This window comes from Pteropus medius, unplaced genomic scaffold, assembly GCF_902729225.1.
Source record: "Pteropus medius unplaced genomic scaffold, Ma_sr-lr_union100, whole genome shotgun sequence".
Classification (NCBI taxonomy): domain Eukaryota; kingdom Metazoa; phylum Chordata; class Mammalia; order Chiroptera; family Pteropodidae; genus Pteropus; species Pteropus medius.
In genome coordinates this window covers 7,336,422-7,362,377 of record NW_024347788.1, presented here as the reverse complement: position 1 = coordinate 7,362,377, position 25,956 = coordinate 7,336,422, and the positions used below count along the sequence as shown (strand labels likewise).

At 45.0% G+C, this 25,956-nt stretch overlaps 1 long non-coding RNA gene and 1 pseudogene across 4 annotated transcripts in view; one reads left to right on the top strand and one right to left on the bottom strand.

The window, feature by feature from the left end:
- Positions 1-6: 6 nt before the first annotated feature.
- Positions 7-25,956, bottom strand: part of LOC120614374 (uncharacterized) — a 49,344-nt gene continuing 23,394 nt past the window's right edge. The window contains exons 4-5 of one of the 4 annotated variants that reach the window (XR_005655942.1): positions 17,233-17,389; positions 7-440 (exon numbers count right to left, since the gene is read on the bottom strand). This is a non-coding gene — a long non-coding RNA (uncharacterized LOC120614374). Of the gene's footprint in view, positions 441-16,229; positions 17,390-25,956 lie in introns of those variants that run through there. The other 3 variants (XR_005655943.1, XR_005655946.1, XR_005655941.1) reach the window with 3 other exon arrangements.
- Positions 21,715-21,833, top strand: LOC120614572 (uncharacterized; annotated as a pseudogene).

Genomic DNA, 25,956 nt, shown 5'->3' with positions numbered 1-25,956 from the left:
TACAAAGTACTGCTTGGCTCTCCCAAGGTTTTGGGGGTCCCTAGAAGGTACTTCCAGGAAGTTGCCATCAGTCCAAGTTGTCGTTTCCGTTGCTTGTTGCCAGGCTCTGCTGATGATCTTGCCCTTCCAAGGTGCAGACCTTCTCAGAGCTCGTGATGTTATGAGAAGCTGGCCTCCCTGGTGAATGAGGGCTCTCCTCTACTTGAGTGATGGTCTGTCGAAGGGGTCCCGCGGTATGTCATCTGGGTGCAGAGGCGTCCCAGAGTTTACTAGGGACTCTCTTTTCATTTACGCACAACTTTCTTCCCTTGGGGCACAAACGATTTGGTTTGCTTGAGACTCCCAGACAAGACAAAAAGTTAAAGGAGTTCGTCATCACCAAGCCAGTATTACAGGAAATGTTAGAGGGACTTCTCCGAGACAAATGTCATATGTGGAATCTAGAGAACAGGACAAACAACAACAGAAACAAGTTCATAGATACAGAGAGCATTTTGATGGTTGCCAAATTGGAGGGTAGGGAGATGGGTGAAGGGGGGAGGGGATTAAGAGGTACAAATTGGTAGTTACAAAATAGTCATGGGGATGTAGAGTACAGCATGGGGAATATGGTCAGAAGTATTATGATAACTCTGTATGGTGTCAGGTGGGTACTGGATTTATCAGGGTGATCACTTCATAAGTTATATAAATGTCTCGTCACTGTGGTACACCTGAAACCAATATAACATTGTATTTCAACTATAATTGAAAATGTACATGTAAGAATTTTAAAAAGGGCAAGGATGAGATGTGAGAGTGCCTTGTAAACACCACACACAGAGGAAACCATTCTTTATTAAAGTCGCCAACAAACTCCTCAATGCCAAACCCGTTCAACAGTTTATAGCATTAACGCACTTGATTTCTTTGCAATATTTAAACCTGTAAGACACCTGCTTCCTCCTGAAACTCTCTCCTTGCTTAGCTTCTCCGATATTGTTCTGTCGCCCGACCTGTCCCTCCTCACTCTCTCAGGCTCCTCACAAGTTCTTCCATTCCTACCAACCCACCCCTCGATAAATATTTGCTGAATGTATTAAATTAGCATCGACGATCGGAAACGTTTGTAATAAGACATATGCACCCCTTCTTTATTACTTTTTTCCAAATCTGTCACCCCAAGTTTTTGCATCAACGCTTAAGCACTTTGTCCTGGGGAGATAATCAATTTTTTTTTTCTTTGCTAGAAGAGGAATCCCAGGTGTGGAAGTCAAGTCATGCATCTAAAGCCACCAAGTGAGTTAAAATCAAAGATCCAGTGACATTTATACAAGCTTGACTCTTAGTTCCTAGCTCTGGTCCAAGACAATAGTGCTTCTTCAAATAACAAGTAAATAAAAATTCCCAGGGAAGTGACAAAATGCCAGCAGGCATTGTTTCTTGTCATTTCCTTGTTTCTGTTTTAATTTACTTGTTTGTTTGTTCTGTGACAAAGAAGTTAAGAAAACCCACATACAACACGCATACTTCTATCTTGCTCATTTCCTTCTCTTCCACCTCGAATAATATTTTTAGAGTTTTGAAAAGTAGTTTTCATTGAAATAGGTTTAACCTAGTGCATTTATAACAAAAATTATTCATTTGAATTATATTTTATTGAATTATAGTCACATAAATTTATTTGAATTATAAGTTTATAATATAACAAACTTATTGATCTGAATATGTTTAGCTTACTTAATATATAATAAGACATTGGATTATTTCACTGTAAATATCCAGCCTACTCTGTTTTGAAAAACATTAACTGCCCGTTTGATTGACCCTCCAGAAGTTGCTTGAGTGAATTATTTTAGTGCTACATGGATTGGTTTTTAAGATTTAGTCTTTTGGACTGTGAAAAAAAAAACACATAATAAAAATGAGATGTGATGGCACTATAATTTGAAAACAGGCCTCGAGGCCCCACGGGATCGACACCCACCACCACTCCTTACCTCTCCGGCCTTTTCTCCTTCTCTCCTGCCCTCACGGGCACTGCTCTTCCTTGCTGTCCCTTCTATGTCCAGGCCTCTGCCACCTGAGGACCTTCACATGGGCTGGTCCCTCTCCCTGGAATGATCTTTACCTAAAAATCCTCATGACCCACAGCCTTGCCTCTAGTTAACCTTGACTCGAACGTCCGCCTTCTCGACAAGGCCTGCTCTGACTGCCCTACTTAGAAGCGGCCCTGCTCCCCGCTCCCCAGGCATGTCCTACTCTGCTTTGCTTTTCTCTAAGGCATTTCTCATCTTCGAACGTTCTAGGCAACATTGATGTTCATTTCCGTTTTGCGGGTTTAGCATTTACTGTGAAGGGACTTTAAGCAGAACCCGAGGCTCACTCCCCCTCCCGAGAAAGGGGTGACAGGCATCAGCACCTGCTTAGTCTGCTCAAGAAGGATCAGCCAAGAAGGAAGGAGGATGCATCAGGCTCAGGACTCCAACCTGCCAAAGGAGTAGGTTCTTGGCATTTTCGGAGTAGGCATTTAGGCTATGACTTGCTCAGGGCTGTGACACCGTGGACGTCACACGCCTTTCAAGCAGAATGGGCTGCTGAATCGCTAGTGACACCCAGGCTCTAGCGAAAAACCTAACTGAACAGAGAGTGTGAGCCTTGAACAGCAGGACCTCTCTTGGGGACCCTGCATTCATGGCCACTCCCAGGCGCTCCTGTCTTTGGGAGGAAGGAGAGACAGGCGGGGTCATTTTCCGTGGTCTCCTCGCATCACCAGACTCACAAAAAGACAAATATATACCTCTGCCTACTTTCTGGAAGAAATGATAATCAGAGGAAGAGGAGGGGATTGCAACCTGGATAATCTAAAAATTATTAAGATGGGATCACATAACTAAACTTGGTACTTTTGCTTGAGAGGTACACAATAGGAAGATATATAATATTCAATAAATGGTACTGCAACATTTGGAAAAGATAATATTTTACCCCCCCAAACTTATACCTTATACCTTGCACTGGAACAAATTCCAATAAAACGTGAAATGAAAAAAAAAAAGTAACATAATAAAATATAAATTAATATTCATTTCTTATTAGAATGAAGTAAGCTGTTCCCAGTATGTCACTAAAGGTAGAAAAGAATAAATTTCAAAGATTTCACTCCACACAAAATTTAATCATTTATGCAGAAAAAGACATATACAGAGTTAAAAACAAAGCGAATCAAGAAACATATTCAAAGGCCTAATTTCCTTCACATATAAAGATCTTGCACAAATCAATAAGAAAACAGAATGTTTAAAAGCAAGAAAACAGTCTGAGGAAATGAGCGAGCTATCCATGTTAAAAAGAAGCCAGAAAGAAACAAAGAACAATCTAGCTTGACAAACGTCTAGTGCTGGTGAACGTTGTAGGAAATCGATCTTAATTTAAATTCTTTTGGTGGGAGTGTAAATTGGTACACATTTTTAGAGACGGTGTGGCATTTCCTTGTTTCTGTTTTAAAATGGATATGCTCTGTGATATTGCAATTCTATATCTAGCAAAGCATGTTATGGATATCTCATATACATAATCAAATATGTGTTGCTTTGATGGAAAAGCTGAAACCTGGACAACCTAAATGTCCATCAACAGTGGACTGATTCAATAAGCAATACTGTATATTGAGATGATGACATATTATACAACTGTGAAATAGTCCTAAGCAGCTGTACACGACTGATTTGGAAAAAGTAGCCCTGATATTTCATTGAACAGAAAAAGTAAGCTGTAGAACAGTGGGAATAAAAAATTACACTTGTGGGCAAAAGGGAAAAAAAGGATCTCTATGAATGCCGTGGGATAACCCTTTGAAGTGTCTCCTAATGAGTCAGTCCCCTCTCTGGCCTCCAGCCACAACCGGGCCTGCCACCGCCTGTCCTCCCGCCCCCACCATAGTCAGAAGCCAGGGCAGCCCCAGGCCTCAGGGGAGCAGGGCCACAGTTGAACAGAGAACAAAAGAATCAGTTCTTGGTTTTTTAGTTTCAAAATTGACTTGTAACTCCTGGCCGAGACAATAGGTTAAACAATAGCTTTGAAAGGAAAGAACGTTGATATAAGAGCCAGTTTTCCCGCTTTAAACTTGGTAAAAATATTCCAGGAGAGAAAGGCGAGGTGCCAGGCACATGGGCCCGGGGCAGGTGTGCTGGCTGGGACCCAGGGAGGAGCCTTGGTATTTCGTAAAGAGTCAACAGCCAGCTGAGACCTCTGGGCTGCCAAGATGCAACTCCATCAGCAGATGCAGCTCTAGCCACTCCGCCCGCACCAGACGCCACCACGGAAGGCTGACGGGTGGCCAGAGCTAGGTGTGGTGGTGAGCACTGCAGTGGACGCTGCGCGTTCGGATCCGCCCCCTGGCTGGCCACCCCGTCCACAGCGCCTTTGGGCTATCCTTCTGGCATCTAGGACAGCCGCCCAGGGCAGATGCGCTCAGAGGAAGCTCCTAAGTTGACTGAGGAAACCCCGGTTCCTTCGAACTGACAAACACTACTTTTTATGCCACTTGACAGAACTGGTGCTCAAAATAGAGATTAAGGTGTTATTTTTAAAGAGTTACATTTTTGCACTCCTGAAAGTGGTGTTCTGAAATTAATCAAGCCTGCTATGTATGGATATATGCTTATTTATAAACAGAGGGATTCAGGAAGCTATTTCAGACATTTAAAAAGGGACATCTCCAGGTAGTAGGGACGGGATGGGGTATTAGGGACTGCTGACTTCTGCATTTGTTGAAGTTTGGGGCACGTGTTAATTTTATAATAATTCTTGAAGACCCTCTCCGTAAGGAGCTCAGAGTGTATGACATCAGGCACACAGACGGAGAAATGCCTGCAGGGGAGTGTGGTGTAGGCTGCAATAAAACGTCCAAAGGAACGCGAATGAGACAGGACAAATGTTCCCTCGGAGGTGACTGTGCGAGGGCTCAGGCGAACCGTTGAGGACGCCAAGACGCTCAGCAGGTGCAGCGTCCACCGAGAGCTCTCCCTGTTTGGATAGTTCCAGATCTCGCCTGAGGACCTGGACTGTGAGGACAGGGTGAGCTAAGAATTAAATTGTTGACCTAGATTCAGAAAGCAAAGAAACCGACATCTGAGCCGTCCAAGTGTATCAATTCTCTCACTCTTTTCTATTAATCCTGCAAAAATCTGCAAATGCAACTTTTATTTTTTTAAAGGATTAATTTCTTAGAGTAGTTTTAGGTTCCCAGCAAACTTGAGGGGGAGATAAGAGATTCCCACATGCCCCTGGCCCCTCACACGCACGGCCTCCCAATGACCCGCCCCCACCAGAGGGGTATGTTTGTCACACGTGACGAGCCTGCACTGACACATTGTGAAGGCCCACCGTCCAGTTTACCTCACGGCTCACGCTCGGTGTTGTACCTTCTGTGGGTTTGGACAAACACATAATGTGTCTATCATGAAAGTATCGTTCACACACAGTTTTTTCACCAAATGTAATTTCGAAAAAATCTTGATTGGAAAGAGCTTTGCAAATGAGTGCCAAAAAAATTGATCAGGATCCTTGAAGGATGTTTCGCCATGTGAGTTCCCCAGGGTGGTACGTGCGAGAGCGTGAAGGACACGTGTCCTCAAGTGCGGCTTGAACTTACACAGTCTACATCGTGCCTCCTCCTAGAGAGCTGAGTGGAGGGGCCGGGAAGAACACTTTGAACCATGGCAGGAAAGGCCGTTTTCATTACCATTCCTATCATTATCCCCATCACCAGTATTCTGCTTATTGACAGCAGCGGAAGCCACGACATGGGAGCCTGAGGATTCCAGGCCACTAGGAGGCCACGGAGGACAGAGGGCTCACAGGGAGCCAGGCGCCGGGCCTGCCGCCGTTACGAGGGCTCAGGTTTTACTCTGAGTGGAACGAGAAGCCCAGGGAGGGTCGGTTGCGCAGATACAATTCAGAAGTTAAAAGCATCATCGGGCTACTAGGACCTGAGCCCACTGTCAGGGGCAAGGGCAGAAACAGGGCCTCGTTAGAGGCCAGTGCAACACCACACACACACACACACACACACAGGCTCTGTGCAGGGCTAAGGGGCCCTCGCCTGCGCCTGCCTCCAGGTGCCGAGGCAAGCTGCATTGTCATTATAATGTAGCCTCTCCAAATAAAAAGGGTCAGGGCGATGAGCCCACTGCCTGTTCGCAATAAAATAATCTCTTTGGGTTGGTGAGTAGCGAAGGCTGGAGGCAGCAGGCCGGCAAGGGGTCGTTATGGCAGCAGGGACGAGTGAATCGGGAAGGGACGGTGGCCTCGGACGATGTGGCGGAGACAGAGGAGTCTGGGTTTGCACCTATGGATGGGGAGCCGGAGCTCTGGGGCCCTGGCCCGGCTGTGGCCCTGGGCTCACGGTGACATCGTTCCCACAGTGGCACTGCTGCAGGAAGTCCCAGCTGCTCGGGACGGGAGGGTCCTGCCCACCCGCCTGCCCCACCGCTCAGAGGGGACCCGGCAGAAAGCATCTGCCAGCACCGGTCTGCGTGGGCCGCCACCACGGAACGGCACGCATGGGGCGGCTTAAAGGGCACGAATTTCTTTTCTCGCAGTTCGGGAGCCTGGAAGCCCAGGGTGGAGGCGTCGGCCTCCTCGGAGGCCTCTCTCCTTGTCTTGTGGATGGCTGCATGGCTTCCACGGCTGTGTCCTCATGCGATCGTTTCTCCACATGCACATTGCTCATGCCTATTTGTGTGTCCAAATTCCCTCTTCTTCTAAGAACACCCGTCAGGCTGGGTCAGGGCACACACGCCAACGGCCTCCTTGCGACGTACTCACTCTTTAAGGCCCCACCAACAAATAACCATCGCATCCTGATGTACTAGAGGTTAGGGCTTCGCCATATAAACACGAGAGACACAGTTCAGTCCAGAACACAATGATTCTGTATGTTGTTCAGAGCCATACACACACGTAACCAAAAATGGGTTCATACTCTGAAGGGTTAGTATAGAGGAAATACAGAGATGAAATTGAAATGTACTAAAATACATTTTCTCGCAGTAGGTTCAAGAAAATCTCTTTCCCCAAGGAGTTAAGTCACTGTCAAATCATTTCCAGCCAGTGGTAAGCTGGGTTAATTGTCAAATACTTCAGAAAGATCTAGTGGGAGAGTTAACGGCAGTTATTATCTTAAAAAAAAAAAAATACATTTCTTTGAAATGCTATTATGTTTCTGAAGCACATAAAAAGTTTCCAAGGAGAGCTTTGTGCAACAAGGCAAACTGAACCGAGAGGCATGCATCAGTGGCATGCATCGCTTCTGGAATGACAGCTGTGGGTAACGTCAGAAAAATCTCATGATGTTGAGGTAAATTTTCCTGAAGTGGAAGAGGTGAGAGAAGCTTCTGAGGACGGAACACAAAAAGCTCCGAGAGAGAAAGAACAGGAGGGGAAATGGCAAGTTTTAGAACCTCGCAGGTTTCCTACTGTTTATAGCTCACGGATCCAAATATAGCTGTATTTTAAGTTATTTAAACATCCGTTTCGTGTGAAAATCCTTCTCTATAGATCTTCTTTGCCTTAGGGAAATAGCCTAGGAAAGGAAAATCTGGAACCTTACAGATCCCTAAAATGAAACGATTTGTGCCAAGGACACCTGGGCGACTAGATTTTCTGAATATAAACAAAAGAATTTCTGGGAAAAAAAAGAAAAAGAAAAAAGAGCAGAATGAAAAATATTAAAATGGAAGAAAAATAGGGAAAAATTCATGAAAACGGAGACACAAGCACCTGGTGTGGCTAATTCTTACTTCTCCTCGGTTACTGTTTTAACCCCGCACTAACCCGCATCAGAGACGGAGCGCTCCCATCTCGCTTACTCAAGCTGGATGATGACGGCCGTTTCTCCCGAGGTTAGTTTTCGAATAGCAGGGGACGGTCTAACGTTTGCAGGTTCCTTGGCAGCGGGGGAAGTGTTTTTTTTTTTTAACGTGAATCCGATGAACATCTGCCCGTCTTAGAGTCGTAAACGCATCCCGAGTCTGATGAAGCTCTGGATGCACCGAGGACGCGCGCCGAGCATCTCCGGAGCGGGCAGGTGCCCGTGGACCCAGGCCTCGTAAATGGCTGCGCGCCAGGGCATCGCGTCGTTCGCGCGTGGGGCACGCTCTCGTCGGGCTGTTGCGGAGAAATCTTCTGTGAAATTCCAGCGGAGGATCCGCCGGTGTGTTTAACGGCCCGTGGACCCGGCCGCCTTTGGCTCCGGCTCCCCGACTTCCTCTCGCTGGCGAAATGTCCTGAGGCAGCTGAGCTGGTTGGGCCGCAGCGCCTCTTCTCACTCCGTCTTCACCACTCCCGGGAGCTGCGTGCTCATCGCATCCTGGAAAGAACCATCGCTCTGGTTCTGCTCACAGCAGGTCCGTCTCACGGCTCCGATGAGGGGCTTAGTCCCGTAACCACGCTCTGGCGAGCAAGGAAACAAAGTGCCCCCTGCCTTAGCGTCTCACTTGTCTGATTTTCCAAGAACAGTCCACCTTCGCGATGCAGTATGCGCGTTTCCTACCGTCGCAAAGTGAGCTGGCACTCAGCGAAAGCGGTGTTGGCAGAAGTCTATCCACATCCCATCTCTCTCCCTCCCTATCCCCCGCGCGCGCGCTCGCTCTCTCTCTCTCTTTCTCTCTCTCTCTCTCTCTCCACCCACACACACATACCTGCTTTCACACATTTTACATTTCTATTTTAATCCGGGCCCTATATCCAGGCACAAAAAGATGCACAGATGAACAAGGTAAAGCGGTAATGATAATTCAATACAAAAACGCTATGGCAGTCATACAGACCGGAGACCATTAGAGCACGTGCTAGTTCGGGGCCCCCCACCCACCTGAAGATGTTCGATCTTTAGATCATGGCCTAAGGAAGGCTTTTGAGTGCAGGGAGCTTATTTGGGTGGTCACGCCAGGAGGCAGAGGTGAGGGAGTAGGGAGAATGGGAGAAAAACTAACCAAGGCTGTCCATGAACAATGACGACCTCAGGGGCACAGTCCCACTGGGGCCCACCTGAAGACCGGTGTGGAAAGGGCCTCAGATCACCTCGCTGGAGGGTCCACCGACTGCTGTCCCCCATTAACTGGGAGTTAGTTGCCTCTGCTTCTATTAGCTTCCACCACACGTCCACGTTGCTTCCACAAACAGGCTGACCTGGTTTCTCGTAGATTCAGAGAAAGCTCCAAGGGAGCAAAATGCAGACACTTTAGATTTGATTTGGGGAGGGACGAAGCGCCAGAACTGTCCTCGGGTAGGCCAAGACGACGTGGCACAGTGCGTCCCAAGTACCTGCTGCAGAGAGAATCAAGGGGCTCTAAGTTGATCTTGCAGAGGAGGAGGTTTCCTAAAGGAAAGTGGGTCTCAGCTGAACCTCAAAGAAAGAGCAGGAGTAAGTGAAGAAAGGGGGCCTGCTAATGCACGGAGGGGCTCGAACAAAGGGGGAGACCGCACCGCTGGAGACGGGCATGCGTCTGGGCTGGCTGGGTAATGTGAGAGAAGAGAAAGAGAGAGAAATCCAAGAGGGGTTTAGCAGGCAGACTGATAAGACTCGTTAAGGACAAGTAGTGTTTTAATAGGAGTAAAGGGGAGAAAGAAGTTTCTGGTTAGGGCAACAGAGTAGGTGGGTACAGAAGGGGTGGGACAGAGACCTATTTGTGGGGTGAGGAACATGATGAGTTTGCTTTGCACTTGAAACGTCTAAGGTGCCTGTAGAACTTACCGGATGCACAGATCTCACAGAGAATTAAATGTTTAAAACTATGAACTCATTAGATAGCTGCCTTTATTTTATTTATAAAAGCACTCGAGTCTATTTAGGATCTGGGTGCGTCTGGCCATAAGGTAACCATTACTGAGCTCAGGGAAGAGGTGAGGGCTAGAAACGTAATCTGTATAAGCCACTGGCAGGGGTTACCCGAGGGTGTAGGTCCAGGTGAGACCATGAAGGGACAGTAGGTAGAATAAGGAGAGAAGAGAGTCGAGGGGAAGGGCCTCGATGGCAGGTGGAGAAAGGGAACTCTGGGACGGGTGTTGAGAACCTGGGGTTAGAGGTAGGGAAGGGAAATTATAAGAAAGTACTAAAATGGAAACCAAAGGAAGAGAAAAAGCCAAAAAGAGAGAGGCCCACAGGGTCAGACACGGAAGGAAGGTCAAGGAGGATAAGGTGAAAAGTAGCCTTTGGACGTGGTGACAGGGACGTCGTTGGTGATCGCCGCACAGCGAGAAATCGCTATTCCTATTCCGCACCAATGGCTTTATGTCCCCTTTTTCCTTTAATCCTCAAATCCACCCTCTGAGCTGTTACCACCATTTTTGTCTGAGTTTTACAGATGCGGTGTGGGAGGCGCAGAAAGATTATGTCACCAGACTAGGACATGGCAGAACCGAGATTGATGTCTCGGCCATCTGGACCCCAAGCCCAGCATCACACTGTGATACCTCACGATGGCATGACTGGCAGGAAGGGTACTTTCCCGTGGAGACAGGAGGGAAGAAGGTGACAAGTGGGTAGAAGCGGATGTTTGCAGCGTGGGGGAGGAGAAAGCTTTTAAAATTCATGTGGGCCTCCGTTTTCTCTTTTAAGATGACTAGTTCCTCTACTGAGACAAGGAAGGGTGACAGGAAGGCATGGTAGGGAGACGGGACAAAGGTAAAACTTTGGAATACTTGGTGAGGGAAGAAGCAGACGTCTCTCATTCTGGGACCTCACAGCCCTTTTGCTTTGGAGAACTGTCTCTCCTCCCTCACCCTCTACCCAGCTGAAATTGGATCGGCCTGTTACCGTGTCCCCCAAATACGACATAAATGCTTTCGCAGCCTCGGGTCATCCCTGTGGCCCACCTGGTTGACCCAGCCAGGACCCTGTAGCCGGTCCAGCGCAGCCTAAGCCTCGCTCTGGCTTCACTAGGGTGAGCGCATCGCCCTTACACATGGGGCCTGGAATGTTTCAGGTGACGGAGCAGCTCGTCTCATCTGTGAGCTCCACACACACCTCCCTACGCTGCCCCTGCTAGAACCTAGGTGACACATGATGGGCTGCACGCACATGGCATTTTCCTGCGATGGTGGCACGGCTACAGCGGGGTGGCAGTGCCCTGTTACAATTTGATTTAACCTTCTGAAAACTGTCTCTCCTTGAGTATAAAGATTGTGAAACATGAAAGCCTAGAGACATTGTTGGCTGTGGGGTTTCAAGGGGATCCATATATAAAACACTTGATGTATATATATTGATATTTATATGGACATATATATATATATAGCTATATCTCCAACCAAGCTCAGAACCAATTGAGAAATAGATGTGGAAATAGGCAACTGGAGATCAAGATGTCCCATTTATTGCTGATCAAAGTCGGCCTGGAGATCCCAGGAGAGTGTATAACTCACGGGCCTGCTTATGTTCCGTCCCTGAATTAAACAGAATTACCCACCTAGTCACAGCTGCACAAGAGCTGGCTCCCCGCCCCCGCATGGGTGTCTGACCCTTTAAAACTTATTGCTTGGAGGAGCGGAAAATGTGTGTAGCCTGCAGGCTGACTGATGCCGAAAAGAAAGGAAGAAGGATGCTGAGCCACACGCATTCGATCCCTTCCCCAGGGTAAAAGGCCCTCGTGCTAGGCGGAGCCTGGAGAGTGGACTGCAGGGGGTGGGGCAGTTACTTAATAGCCCCGCCTGCACCTGGAAAAAAGAAGGGCGAGGGGCCCCGTCCGCAACCTCGGTACTGTCTTTCAAGGTGCACCAGAGAAGCAGAGGAAACTGCCTGCAGGAAGGAGAAACAGAAAATCAGAGAGAGAAACACAGCAGATGCGAGATGGAGACAGTCCTGTTAGCGTTTGAGCCTCTGGTCCAGCTGTTCCTCCTGGCTGCCCAGTAGGAGCTACAATAAGAGACAGAGGAGGCAGAGAAGATCTGAAGAGGCACCAGAAACCGCCAGATCGGAAGACCGTACAGCTTCACCATGAAGTCAGCTCAACAAACTAATGTAAAGAAGTAATCTACTTGTCTCTTTAAAAATTATACTACGCATTCCTACTTGGAAAGTTAATGTACGGAAACCAACATATTTCTGCAGTTTTACATAGACTCCTCTTTTCAGATTAGTTAAAATAAAACCATTTGTAGATGATTATTGTAAATTATCTTGTCTTTAATAATGTATCAGCCTCTCTCCCCACCCCTATGACCCGAACTAGCTAAGCAATTTTAGGTCTTTCTCGTCATCATTCAACATTTACCAAACAAGAAGAGTGTATCTAAAAACAAATAAACAAACTGAAGAACTTACATGAGATCTCTCCCCTTGACACAATTTACTAATTTTATGCAATGTATAATAATAACGCCAGTACACGGCCGTTCAAGACCATCCCTCAGTCTAATGGACGCCCCCAGTAAAGCCCACAAGTGGGCGTCGTGCTTGGACTGTGGAGTGTTCCAGCATCACTCCAGGCAGGTCCTCCCGCAGCGACCGCGGACCCTGCGTTAAATTGCTTTTCGTTTCGCTCCATCCGGGTCTTCCTAACGTTGCTCACCTTCGGGTAAACTTGCCTTGTGGCTCTGCCACAATTTTTAACCAATCCCTGCATGAAATCTCCTTTGTTTGAAATACTTCAAATGTTTTTTCCCATGAATGGACACTGACAAATATATGATTGGGTGTGGGCAAGGTGGGGGGAGGGAAAGAGGGTGGTAAGGGTTTGAAATATCCTTTTATTTGCACTGGTAATATCACACTGTTCGTATTGTCTTGTATTTTAATTTTTTCAATTAATAATGAATTTCGGAAATCTTTCCACATCATCTCATATGAGCTAGATCTCTCATTGATTTTAAGACCTTCAAAATATTCCCTCGGTTGGACACAGCATCATTCATACAACCAGGACCCTGCTGGGGAGCACTAAGCTGTTTCTGAGATTTTCACTATTATCAACAGTTCTGCAGTGAACAGCCTTGCATGTATATATTTGCATACTTGCACATGGACTTTCTGTGGAATGACATGGACTTTCTGGCTTGCTCCAGTTTTTAAAACTGTATTCAAGACCCAAACCTGCCTGTGGCCTACTTCTGGTAATTGAGTCACAAATTTGATTTTCCATGTGAGTCTTGTCATTTACAGCAGTCCAGTCCCTAAAGAACCGAGACTCTGCTTTGCGGTTGTCAGTTCCCTACCAGAGAGTAAAACTTTGCATCCGAACATCCTTCCATGTGTCTTGCTACCTCCTAACAGACTTCTCTCACGTCTACTTGAATCCCGAAATGTTTTCTGCACCTAAATGTCGATTTTTCATGCTTTGTCCTCCTATTGCAACACCTGTTAAATGTTGAATCCCACCGATACAATTACCAGGGACCATCATTTTTTGCTTTAATTTCTGGATACCGCTTTATCTGCCTAACTGGATTTCTTGCATCTGCAAATGAACTTCTTGAAAACATAGAATTACATATTATTCCTCTCTGTAGCCTCAGGGCCTCTCTCACGATAGGGGCTTGACCCATGCTATGAGGTACTTTTGCATCTGAGAATAGTCAAAGATTAGGGGTCCTTGTGAATGCAAAGGCTATACTGTAATTAGAGAAAGCTATTCAGGATCGGGAGAGAGAAGGAAGGTAGAGAGGAGTACAGCGAGAGCTTGCGATCCTGGCGGCCGGATGGATGGAACTGGTCGTGGCCCCATCCTGGCTCTAGCGCAGCAGTGAAGGGGGCGGGCTCTCAGGTGGTGGGGCGGAGACCCGGAAGAGCATCGTGGCTGGGCGAGGCCGTCCGGGAGGGTGCGCAACCTCGTGATGCTGGGGCGTGGTCTCAGAACGGCGCACGCGCATGTGCTGAGGTCGCGTCTGCCCCTACTGCTCCCCAGGCCCAGACCCCAGTGACAAAGTCTGCGGAACCCCTCAGGAGAAAGACACAAACCCTCAAGGTTAAAAGTTATAAAAATCATAAACTATTTCGGTGAGACCACACACATCCCTCTGGGGCAAAACAGGAGGAATTTAAGCATGTCAGTAATAATGCAGAGGAAAAATCATTCTTAAAAGCTTCTACTTAGCCACAGGTGGTAAACACAAAAAGCAGACTGCCAATTATTGCCAATATGATGGCGGTAGTTGCAGCGTATCGTGAACTACCATGGCGCTGTAAACGGCTTGCATTATTTGAGGGAATATAAAACATCTGAGACTTTTATATATGTAGTCTCAATTTTTCCATAACAATTGTCTTCATGATCTTTTTTCCATAAAATCTTGACGTGGCTAACTGAAAATTCTCCTGCCAGTGGCGTTTTCCAGGGCTCGCTCTAATTCCTCCAGTCAGAAGGGACTGGACAGTAGGTCTACCTAGGGAAGGGAGTGGCATGTTCTGGTGGCAGTAAAGCCGAGGTGCGCCTTGAACAGGATGAGAGAGTTCACCCACCTGACCAGATAAGAGGGGTTGATGCCCCAGGCAGGGAAACACTGTGAACAAAAAAGTACGTGAGCCTGAGAGCAAGCCATGCTTGGGAACCACGAGTAGGTGAAGTATCGTTGGAGCATCAGATAGAAGAGGCAGTGAGTGTATTCATTATCTATTTTTGCATTTACATGTCATTACAAACTTTGTGGCTTAAAACAGCATCCACTTATTAGCTCAGTGTCCGTTACTCAGGAGTCTGGCTTGTTTTAACTGGATGGTCCACGCAGGGTCCCGTGAGGCTAACATCAAGGTGTCGGCTGGCGGGAACCTCACCTGGAGGCTGGGCTAGGGGAACATCTTCTCCAAGTTTCCTCAAGTGGTTGGCGGTTGTAGAGTCGAGGTCCCCATTCCCTTGTCGGCTCTGGGCTGGGGACCGCTCTCAGCTCCCACGGGCCGTTCTCAGCTCGTTGCCATGTGTCCCTCTCCACTCGGCGATCGCCCCTCACAGTGGGTTCCTCTCGCTGCTGAATCTCCCTCACCTCCCCTTACGCATCCAGGAGGAGAAAACTCTGCTGTTAAGGTGTCCATGTGATCAGGCTACGCTAGCCTGGATGACCTTCCTATGCCACTGCCATCTGGTCAGCAGCCCTAGTTCCTCCTGCCACCTTAGACTTCTGCCTACCACGGACCGGATCTCGAGAAATGCTGGACAAGCAGCACCCTGGACGCCTCACCCTGCGTGGATGCTGACCACCAACGGATGTCTAAGTTAAAGCCAACGAGTGTTAAAGGATGAGAAAATCACATAAAATAAAGTCCGTTACCTCAGCAAAACTGAAGTGTTTTGCCTCAAGAAGGGAAGACAAAGTCAGATTTTGAAAGGCTGACGAGGACGATGGTTCAGCTTTCTCTGTGAAGAATGGCCGTGGGCGGAGGTCACAGGTGAAACTAGCTCAGTGCAGCACAGACGGAACTCACATTCTCTGAATTCTTTGTATTTCTTAAAAAGGGCTCTTAAAAATATTGATTCTGGGACCTCACCCAGCTCCGTGGGGCCAGACTCTCTGAGAGCAGGTTAAAACCAAGTCAAAACTGCCGCTTTCTGTGTGTCTCTTCCTATTTATTATACCCCGAGTCTACCCCACTACTAATGCTGCTTTGCTCTTTTTGATTTCTTCCTAGAGTCCCTTTGAAGCCAACTGATATGAAGTATGACATGGATATTAAGTGACCGGGCTGCTTTTTGTGTTTAGCCACCAACATGGGAGATTGCAGACATGTGCCATGACAGGGATGAAACTTAAAGACACCACACTAAGTGAAATAAACCAGACACAGAGGACAAAGACTGTATGATTCTGCATATATGAAATACCTACAGTAGCCAAGTTGGTAGAAGCAGAGAGTTGAATGGTGATTGCCAGGGGTTCGGGGGAGCGGGGGTGCAGAGTTATGTTTCACGGGGACAGAGTTTTAGTGTTGCAACGTGGGGTGGATGGTGGTGACGGCTGCACGACAGTGTGAATGTTCTTTATGCCACTAAGCTGTACACTTAAACGTGGTTAAGATGGCAGATTTTACACTATGCATATTTTATGCCAATTAAAAAAATGTTAAGGGAGATCGCATCAATGAAAAGGCATGCGAGTTCCTCAGCAAGTTCCTCTCCCTGGGGATTCCAACTGTGCCTGCATAGAACGAAAGCACTTTCATTGAAAAACAAAATTCCCCAACGCTGTTTAATTTGAAGAATCCAGAGCTTCAGTCACAGGCTGGCCATGTGCTGGAAAGGAGCATAGCTCTCTGAATATAGTAATTTCAATAAATTTATTTAATTTGCCTGGTACAGACGGTTGAACAATCACTTGACTAGATTGTGATACAGAGAGAAAACACAAACACGGAGACTTGTTTTCAACAGGCAAGTCTTCACGAGTGATAACAGGTAATCTGTAATAGACCCTCTTTTCCCCTAAAATAAATGCACAAACACATAAATCTCAGAGTGCCAGATTCCACCTACCTCTGTATTCACGTCTAGGCACTGAGTTTGCCGTGTTCTAAATATAGACCTGGCAAGAGCTGAATGTCAAACGTGATCAAGAAACAAATGCTCCTCCTGCAAGGCTGTTACTTTCCCATCTCTAGGAGAGAGCTTCTAGCTCATGGTCTGTTCCTAAACTATGGATTAATCGCTCTTTATTCAAATTTCTTCCTCCTTAAACTTTCGCATAAAATATTAGATTTTTAAATTTCTACCACTGAAGCAATTCTTAAACTTGATATTAGCCTAGTATTTGAGGTTTCATTCTTTCGGAAGCCATCAGATACGTAATCGTACAAACCCAAAACCCTGCGCCTGCTCTCCACGCTCACCCTTACAACACTCAGCAAGGGATTTCGGTAAAGAATCTCATCTCATTGGGTCATGTGTGTTTTATACTATAATAGCCTCTGGCTTAAAAAAAAAAATCATAGTAACAAAATAGCACCTGCATTTTGTTGCAACTAGTGAACAGATCTGATAATAAGTAAAATTTTGTATTCTTCTGGGGAATCTAGATATAAAATATCTATTAAAAGTCAATAAGAAGTTTGCACAGAATCATATATGTATCACGTATGTTACATATATATATGATGACACTCAGCATCTTCTGTTTCTGAGACGGGGAGTTAGAGACATGTATTTTCTGGTTAATCATTTAGGCTTATGCTTCACTGTGTCATGGGGCTGACTGATTCTCCACCCTACTGTCCTCTAGGAGTTAAATATTATATTGTGATTAATTGCAAAATGCTAAGAGCATTACCAGAAGGCAGCCACTTCTTCTGCCCAATCTTTGGCCACCGTGGGTCCATACTGAGGGTTTTGAGGCCACAGCCTCCACCGCTTCTCCAGCATCATCATGAGGCTGACCGTATTTGGCTCTTGTCTCTGTTGGGTGTTTCATCACTATGACTCGGCATCTGAGTGTGTGTATATGATACAAAGTTAGTCCAGGCTAGAGGCACTTGGGGATGTTCCGTTCACTGACCACAAATTTTAATGAAGCGCATAATCTGAACTTGGGTTCTGTTCAATTATTCGACTCCTCAAAATTGTTTACCTTTGAGGAAAATCGTCAGCAGCTATAATTCAATCGTACTTTTAAATTTTTTCCCCTTGGATGTATGCCAGGCTGTTAATCTCGTTTCAGTTTACATTGGTGTCCTCAATACCACAGTCTAGTTATTTCCTGGTTGCGGAGTGCTTTTAAAAACTTCTTCTCTTTAATATCTCCTATATGCTGCTATGCTTAATTTTGTTCTAATTTTCTTTCCTTAAATATGTGCAAAGTGATTTTTTCTTTTTTAAAAAACCAAACCGTTCCTTACTTCAGAACCTTTGCCATGCCTTAAAACTAAAACACTGTTTCTTAATCTATATGAATAAGAAATTACATTATAATCTTCTCATGAAAGGAAACTGGCTTGTATTAATACATTTCAAAGGGGAAGGGTAAAAGGAACCACCTGGAAGCACGCTAAGCTGCTAACACAGCATCATAAGTATTATATTATTTACGTTTCACACTTGACAACTCAATCTGATAAGCTTGGCTGGAAAACGTAGCTCGAGTTTAACATTAATAGACTAGGCTGACATTTCTCAAAGTCTATTCCATAAAACCCTAGTTCCACTTCATGTATATAGCTATGATGCCTCAAAGGTTCTTTTATTCAAAAACGTGGGAAGGAGGTGCACTGCATAGCGCTCGGAGCTGGATAAAACAGGCAGCACTGCCGGCCTGCGCATGCGTGTCTCCGAAATCTGCAGGCACTGGTACTCTGCAAAACACCCTGTGCGAAAGACTGGTGTGTCACATCCGTTCTTGACCTGGAGGACAGGCTGGCACGGTAAACAGCTAGTTGAAGTAATGCTCTAAAATATTTTGTAGCTTTCTAGGAGCAACAACGAAAAACTTCATAAAAAGTCTCGAGGTCTCAAACTGTCCATTTAATCAGTTACCTTCGTGTTACTGTTTTATGCAAAGAAAGGCGAGATGTAAAGGTGTGGCCCATTTTGCGGGTGGGACACCAAACGAGTGAACAATGTCCACAAGAGCAGTTGCTGCGGGGAGAATCTGTCTAACAAATACCGCCGGTATACGTCATTGTGATGCATAATGGAGAATCTGTTTTAAGCTTGGAGGAAATGGAGAGTTTAAATACCCCACCCCACCCAACACACACACACCAGCGAATGCGTGTAGCTCGCTGGAAAGGATGTAAGTGGAAGTCCGCCTGGGGGGCCTTTTCTCCTTCTGCTACTGAATGCAATGCTGACCTGTGGCTGGGAGATGCAGCAGCCATAAGTGGTCATGAGACTCACGAGGACAAAAGCTGATGGGCTGAGAATGTCGGGGCAAAAACAGAGAGAGGGAGAGAGAGAGGGAGGGAGGGAAGGAGGAAAGGAGGGAGAAGACAGGCACGGGTCCCTGATAGCATTCTTGAGCCACTGCAAAGGCCCCGGACTGCTGTGTCTGAATGCTTTTTATAAGACACAAATGAAATCCTATTTGTTGAAGCTGCCATTCGTCAGGCATCATGTTATCTGCAGCTAGAACACCTTCCTGACAAAACCAACACTGCCTTGGCTGAGAAAAAGAGCACTGTGGAAATAATACATGTGTACAGTAGGTGAGCTGCAGATTAGACGTGGCTGAGCGCATTGGACAAACAGTGGGATGAGTCCTCCAGGAGCAGTTTCCTGAGAAGCCTCTTGGGGGAAACTCATCCTGCAGAAGGCAGACGCCAGATACTGCACGGGCTTGACTCAGTACGAGAGCTTTGCTTGTTTGAGGAGGAAGAACAGCATTAATATTCAAATATCAGTCTTAAATATCAAATACTGATATTCAAATTTGTTTCTTGACCAGGAATCCATCGGACTTATACTGGGTCATTAGGGAAAACTGAAGGAGACATTTACTTTTGTACAACCTCACAGCACAAGCTGGGCTTCCATTCCCGCCCTCCTGAAGAGTGTAACACAGAAGAGATGCTCTCTGCTGTTTTGGAGCAGAACATTGTGGCGCTTCGACACCTCAAAAGCCCTGCTGTGTCATCTGCTTCAGAAGGCGCTGATGCCCAGTAAGCTGGAAGATGCCAGGTGTGAGATGTTAGTACCCAATGAAGAGAAGAAATTTGTTAGCAGGGACATACATGTAAGATATTGTCAGGGGACAGAAACATTTGGAGGAGTCTTTGCAGGACGACTCGGAAAAGCTGGAGGAGTCAAAAGTCCATTCAGCCAAAGGAATTTGGCAAATGCTATTAACACAACTCCATCTATACCTATGGGCTGGCGAAGCCAAAGGCAATTAATGTTACGGAATGTGCCACACACAGCGTTCACCTTTATTTCGGCTTCCTCAGGGAGGACCTCCCCAGGGCACAGTGCTTTATGGCACTGAGAGAGTGACAGGATCACAAATGTCATCTCCCTCTCTCCTTTCTCTAAGCTTTCTCTCTTGCAGAGTGAGGCACGGGCCTTATGCGCCATCCTAGATAACACCTTTGATTCTGGAATTTTAAGGGTAAGGCCCAAAGAGAGTGGAATTTAAAAGCTAGCTGTTCAAACGGGATTAAGCACAAATTCGCACGGAAATGTGAAGTACAGCACAGGGAATGCAGCCTATGACATGGTAATAACTACGTCTGGTGCCAGGCGGGGACTAGACTGGTCAGGGGGTCACTTTGTCGATGATATAAATGTGGAATCACTATGCCGTACACCTGAAACTAATCTAAAATAATATTGAATGTTAATTCTAATTAATAAAAATTTTTTAAAAAAGAGGTAAAATCCGAACTCTCATACCAAAATAAATGAATACGTTCCAAAACACAAAATAAAGTAAAATAAAAGCTGGCCGCTCAGAGCTGACCACAGGCCTAGGAAGAGGATGCACTGGATTTTAAGGTCCCTATGTTCTCCTCCTCGTTCAGCAGGACAGGAAAGGGGACAGAGATGCAGGGAAGAAGCTCTAGGAGAGTGTGCACTGGGCTGGAACCAGTTCCAGTATTTTATTTCTTATAAATCACAGCACGACAACAGGCGACAGGCGGTCAGATGCACGTACGGAGGGGAAACAATAATATATACTCAGAAACTAAAGAAGGCGACACTGAAATCATTTCAATTCTCCCTCTTCCCGAGTGTGTGTGCACATGTGCGCAGACACACACACACACATGCACACAGGGGCCATTCCCGAGCATTCCTCTGCCCTACTCGGTAGTGGAGCTTCTTTAAAACAGAGGGATGGGACAGACTGTCGGGGAGGCAAAGTGCTATACAGAGATGCCCACGGTCTCTGGAGTCTTGCTCTTGCATTTGCTAGCCATCACACGTGGGTAAGGCATATCCTGTCTTTAATTCTTAGTTTCCTCGCTTGTAAAGTACCACGTTATTTGCCTCATAAGGGTATTGTGAGGAAAACATGTATGTATGTATGTGTGTATATATATAATAAAATACCTTATAAAGAATGAAGTGCCTTGTGGATGTTCATTATTCATGTCGCATGTACAGAATAGGGTGGCGTCCTAACAGAGTGTGCAAAAGATGCCAGGATCTGGAATACTGCAGGGTGATTCCAGCAGGTATCCTCATCAAAAAGACCACGGCTAATTCCAAAGAAATATGCAGGATTGGAAGGATTAGCTGGATATTGAGAATCAGGAAGTTTGAATTTTCAGTACAGGGCAGGAATGGCCAGATGTATTTCAAAGTCTTCAGTAGGATGGAATCATTCATTCTTTCATTCCATAAAAATATATTGGTCCAACAAAAGGATAAATATTGTATGATTCTCATCTACGTGGAGTACTTAGGATAGGCAAATTCATAGAGACAGAAAGTAGAAGAGAGTTTACCAGGGGCCAGGGAAGGGGGAATGGAAAACTATTATTTAATAAATATAAATTTCCTGTTTGGGATGATGAAAATGCTGTAGAAAAGGATAGTAATGATGGTTACACAACACTGTGGATATAATTAATGACACCGAATTATACACTTAACAATGGTTAAAATGGTAAATTTTATGCATATTCTGCCACAAAAAAAAATATTGATCCAGAATCCAAGATTTCCAAGAGTTCTAACATAGAAGAGCTGTCATAGCTAAAAGCCAAGCTTGTGCAAATACACAAACTTGTATTTATTTATTTTTTTTATCTAATAGCTTGTTGATCTTAAACAAAAAATCAGTGGGATATTTCTCCAGTAAAATGAGTTTATTCAGGTCTACGGCCATGCCACCCTGAACAAGCCCGATCCCGTCTGATCTTGGAAGCTAAGCAGGGTCAGACCTGGTTAGTACTTGGATGGGAGACCACCTAGGAAGACCAAGTGCTGTAGGCATAAAAAATTTAAAAAATAAGGGATTGTAAACTGACAAGGTCCTTGCAATCTGTGAAGTCAACCAAGGGTTGTCTCACCTAATAAATAAATAGATAAATAAATAAGTAAGTAAGTAAGTAAGTAAGTAAGTAAGTAAGTAAATAAATAAATAAATAAATAAAGGGTTTATTTGAGAACCACGAAGAGCTGCAATCTGGAACATAGAACCATGATGAGCTGTGTGCAAGTCCCCTATAACAGGCTAGTGGGGATTCTTCCGCAGAGGGAGGAGGGACGTTGGGAGGGCTGTCACAACCAGAGTTCTCCCCGCTGTGCTTCGTGACCCACGTAGGGCATGAAAGCCACCTGCCTTCACAGGATCTCCCAATTCATTTTCAGTGAGGCTTCTGTTTACTAAGTTTTTCACAAGCTATGTGAAGGGCCTTATTTATTAAAGCTGCATGTTAACATCTGTAAAATGGGGATAATAACAGATCCTGCCCCACAAAGTTACTTGAGGATTAACTGAGATCAGATAGGGAGGTACTTAGCAGAGTGCTCAGAACATGATAGGTGCTCAATAGAAGTTCATCCAGCAATAATAGTTCGTGAGCAAAGGCCCTGGTCACACTTGCATGCACACCTGTGAGCCAAGGAGGCTCTCAAGTCTGGGCTTACCGTAGATGAGGAAGAAGAGTTTAAAATACACAGATTGCCTCTCATTACAGTGGGAGCAGAGGGAGAGGCTTTTTAAGATGCTGTCTGAGAAGGGAACGAAAAGAGGAAGGAAGAAGGTGAGGGCTGGAGGTCAAGGGCAGCAGCGGTTCCCCTCTAAGTAGGGACATTTAAGTTGCTAGAAGACGAGGAGGGCTTCTTGGTCCCACTTCTTCTAGTCTCGTACTTTGGGCGTTGTTGAAAACTTTAAATAAGGAAGTGTAGGGGAGGAGGAAATTTTCCTCTGCCTTCCAGGTTCTCCTGGATGCTCTAATAAGAAAATGGACATGAAACTGATTAACAGGAGAAAATGATCAAATTTCATTACCTACATGTGTATGGGAACCCCACATATATATGAGAGGGTCAGAGACCCCACATGTAGGAGAGGTTCCAAGACAGAAAAGGAAAATGAGGTACACGCGGCATTTTGAGCTAAGGATCACCTTGGGGCTTTGGAGGGGAGGAAAGTAAGAAGAGCAGCTGTTTCGTAAACAGAAGTTTGCCCTGCTCTACGGATGGGTCAAACGGGTCATCTCTGATTATCTCTTACTACAGGTAAGGCCCCTACCTCAAATTCTTCCAGGTAGTTAAGGGGGGAGGGGTGGTGCAGAAGTTTCTATTGAGCCTGCAGGGTCTTGGTTGTCTTTAGCTCAAGAACAATCTGCATTCCGAGAGTCACATCTTGAGGTGACTCATTCTGAACCCCTACAGAAGGAAAGAAGGAAGGAAGGAAGGAAGGAAGGAAGGAAAGGAAGGGAAGGAAGGAAGGAATGGAAGGAAGGAGAGGGAGGAGGGGAGGGAGGGAGGAGGAGGAGGGAGGGAAGGCAGGGGCAGGCAGGCAGGTGAGATTTCCTACCTTGGATTCTATTTCCTGACGCACATAGACTATGCGTACACATTTGACAAAGTGTCCCAAGTCTACTAAGACAGCAGGCCTGCCAGCGGGTGAGCACTGCTTTATATTATTTTAGTTTCTCCAAAAACGGCTGTAGGACATGAAAACCTTTTCCTGCTGCAGGCAGGAAATTGGAGCTGATGAGGGAAACTTAGGTGGGAAAATGAAAATGAATTTAGTAGGTATGGTATTTTTTTATGTCCCTCGAGATAAAACGGAATCTGGGCTTTGTGATTTCCCTCCAGCGCTCTAATGATAATTTCACTTTTTCATTTAACTGATTTCTACTCTAGAACTCATGTACGACCCCCAGTTTGGGGGAAATTTGGAATTTCTATATAGAAAAAAGATTTGCCAAATAGAAGGAATGAGAAGAGCCATACTTCTCCCAACACGCTCCTGGCTGCTGCAGCCATGATGTCTCGCTCGGTCAATGGGGATGACCCTGTTGAACTTTCAAGGAATGGCCAGACTGTTTTCCAAAGTGGCTGCACCATTTACATTTCTATTAGCCATGTAAGAAAGTTTTAATTTCTCCAAATCCTTGCTAAGACTTGCTACTGTTGCCTTTTTTATTACAGCCATCCTAGAAGTGTGAAATTGTATCTCTTTGTGGTTTTGAGTTGTATTTTCCCAATGACTTTTTATGTTTTTATTGGCCTTTTACATATTTTCTTTGGAGAAATGTCCATCAAATCCTTTGCCTAGTTTTTAATTAGATTAATTGGTTTTTATCATTAAGTTGTAAGAGTTCTTCATACGAGCTCTGGATACAAGTCTCTCATTGAATATATGATTTCCAAATATATTCTCCCATTCTGTGGGCTGTCTTTTCTCTTTCTTGTGTCCTTTGAGGCAAGAATTGAGTATTACTTTGCACATCATATGTAAGAGTATCATTCATGAGTTAGGTGAGATGGAGAAAGAATTTAAAGCCATTGAGAATGGTTGAAGTAGACATCAATGTTTAACCCAGAAAGAAGAAAAGTAAACAGAATTATGCCTGAATCTTTACATTTATAAAATGCTGCCATGAACAACGGAAAGTTGTTCATGATATGAGTTACTCCCAAAGGGAAAAGTGGTACCAAAAATGAAATAGAGCAGATTCAGATTCAAATTACCTGACTTTAAACTTGGAGTTGTTTATTTAAAATGAGGCTTCATAGGCACTCTCTAAAAGTGAGGCATTCAAGTAAAAACTAAATAGTCACATTGCAGTGGTGTGGTTGGAGAGAACTCAGAATTCTATGGAAAGTTAAACTAGATAATCCCTTGGTTTTCCTCCTCTCTGAATTTTATAATTCTATTAAAGTACGCTTTTTCAAATTATAAAATATTGGTCGACATAAGTTTTTTTTCACTTAATCGAACTTCCTGTGAATTTTGAAAAGTCATGTTAAAGTCATATTAAAAAGTAGCCGTTCAAAAAAAAAAAAGTCATTTGGTAGAAATCATTTTAGAACTACAATTCATAACTTTAAAAGTTTGAAGGTTTTAGCATCCCAGTAAAAACAATATTATATAATTAGTAATTATTTCATAGTAGGATGGTTCCTGTTATGTGTTAATAAATAACTCACACAAAAGTAAACATAAATCTTGCCCATTTAACTTGACTTTTCCCCCCTCTCAGCTGTAGAGGTCAAATCCAGATATCTTCACAGAACAATATCACTCCATTCTCCTCTGTGGTCATGACAGGTAGGAGGGACTTGCTAAATTGTTCACAGAGCATAGAAGCCAGAGAATAAAAGAGCTAGAAAACATTTGTTAAAACATTTTCTGGCCAGTGGTACAGAGAATAAAAGAAAAATTCCTTTAGACACAGAGTTTCGTATAAAAAGCTTAAAGCACAAACAAGTTCAATAAAATCATTGTTCATTTTCCTTGGAAAAGATATAAAACCCAGAAGTAAAGTCCAGGAGAAAATTGAGCATGAAAAAGAAATCCAAAGATGATTGTTTTTACTGCTATAAAGCAGGCTTAGCAATAACCACTCTGTCACTTGCCCAGGGCAGCTGAAAATTTGTACCAGATGAAGGAATAATAAAGAATTCTGACTATTTTACTCTTATGGGAAGGGCTGACTGTTTGAAACAAAACCAGCAATTGGTAAATGTTTTAAATTCATTTTCATTTTGTATAAGAAAGATGTGGGGACAGGAAAAACAAACATCCCAGACGGCCTTAAGAAAGCAAAGAAGATACAACTGTTTAAAAACAAAAACAGAGCATGAGCTGCTAGAGTGTCCACAATGCCAGGGTCTGAACAAAGAACATTCGCCGTCAATTTAAAGTGCGACAAAACCCACCAACATGGCCAGGGTGAAATAAAGAAGCTACTGAGACGAGTTAGCGTAGTAAAGCGAAAGCCATGAAAAACTCAGAGACAAATGCATCATGACTCTTCACAAAGTCACCACGGGAGAAAGGATAATGGATTCCCCGCATGTAAGAAAGTATCGGTTGTAGGGAATCCTGATTCTGGGGCGGAAGGTTCTGGTCCTGGGTAGGGAACCCTGGTTCTGG